The sequence below is a fragment of the Cupressus sempervirens genome, chromosome 5, assembly GCF_028749045.1.
Source record: "Cupressus sempervirens isolate cs-2001-9-10 chromosome 5, ASM2874904v1, whole genome shotgun sequence".
Taxonomy (NCBI): domain Eukaryota; kingdom Viridiplantae; phylum Streptophyta; class Pinopsida; order Cupressales; family Cupressaceae; genus Cupressus; species Cupressus sempervirens.
This window is the reverse complement of record NC_143122.1, coordinates 866,555,170-866,557,084: the sequence shown is the minus strand read 5'-3', so window position 1 is coordinate 866,557,084 and position 1,915 is coordinate 866,555,170.

Genomic DNA, 1,915 nt, shown 5'->3' with positions numbered 1-1,915 from the left:
AGTGACATTTCTTTTGACACACATAACCTTTTTTCTACAATAGATATGAATGTGATTCTTTCAAATTTAGTTTTTTAACATCTATACCAAAACCATAGAGGTGATCTGATGTTTTTATCCTTAGTATTTCATATTTTATTAGCATATAAAGTTGACCTAACATGAATCTGGACATACATGGCTTTTGATACATGTAACTTATTATATATTTACCTGATTTCAAAATTTCTTTTTTTGATTGATAGAGGACTTGAATACAAAGACCGTAGTTATTTTTTTTTTTTAAAAATTTCTCTTAGTTACTATTTTTCCATGAGCGTTCAATATAGAGATTTATTTTTTAGAACGAACCTCTGTTCAATTCACATGCAAAAAAATATACCTAACAAATTCAAAATGTATCAAATTCATAGTCATTAGAAAGCTTGTTCAGAGTACTTCTATCATGAAAAATGACATGATTTCAGTGCTCCATATGGACCTAGTAATTGAGCTTGGAAGCCATGAAAAAAATTGAAACTATTATAGAATTTGCAAAAGACATCTAGTTTTTTAGTTTCGATAGAAACTAACTTTCTATCGAAATTTTTTACATAGTTTTGATAGAAACTAAATAGTTTCTATCAAAACTATTTAGGTTGATTTTTTGTCCTAAATAGTTTCAATCGAAAGTATTTAGTTTCTATCGAAACTATTAAGGACCCTTTTCTTCCATTTACTTAGTTTCGATCGAAACTAGGTTGCAAATTAGTTTCGATAGAAACTATATGGGTACTTTCTATCAAAAGTTTTTAGGCAAAAAAATCATCTTTCACGATTTTGGAGAAATTTCTTCCTCCGAAAAAGTGTAACCCACTATTGTGGGTTCACCCTTCCATCTCTTCAAATATTTCTTTAGTTCTTCTCTTGCTTCATTCAATTGATGTAGAACAAGTTGTATTTCAATTCCCTAATTCTCAATAGTCTTTCACAACTTGTAGACTTCCATTTCAAGATCTTTCCTCAAAGCTTTAAAGCTTGTCTTTTAGAGAATAAGGCTCTAAGACAAATTGTTGGAATTACAATAGGAAAGGTAAATTTCTAAGAGGGGAGGGTGAATCAGTAGTTTAAACTTGGACCCATAAAACTTTAACCACACATGCATCTCATACATTCAATGAGTAAATTGAACTAACATGTAAAGCATGTACATCTAAATCATGTAAACACATAAGAAATTATACACATATGACACCATATATGATTACCCAAAAAACCTCCAATGAGAAGCTAAAACTAGGGTGGGGATGCCACCCACAAATCTTCAATACTATAATAATAAAGTGTATCTAATGAGGGTTACAATGTTTTGACCATGAAACGTGATCTACCCCATGAAAGGTCTTCCCTATTAAAGGTGTACAAAGACTATTAGGTCTCAACTTGTTAGAGGATTTCAACACCTTATTAGAAGTGTGCCTTGGTAAAGGACTTTAACTTACAACTACGTAAGCACCCTATTAAGGGATTTCATACAGCCTATTAGGACTACTCTATTAAGAGATTTTGACTGAAATCACCTGTTAGAATTTCTCGACTTTGATCATGTGGTTAACAATTTCTTGATAACTGATCATCTCTAAACAATTTCTTCTTGATCCTTCTTGATCAAATGTCTCTTTGTTCTATCCTTTTTATGTATCTTCTATTGTACTCCAACTGATTTTACAATGTTGTTTCGCTTCATAACTTCTAAGCCACCATGAATGCTCTTTTTGCACATGCAAACTTATCTCTTTGATCCTTCAATTCCCTACATACTCACACATTTCTCTTTCCCTCTCTCTAAATAGTTTAGGGTTTGTCCTCCTTAAGAAGACTTAGTGACTAAGGCTTGGGTATGAATCTACAGTTGAGGTTCATCCATTTTGTCACT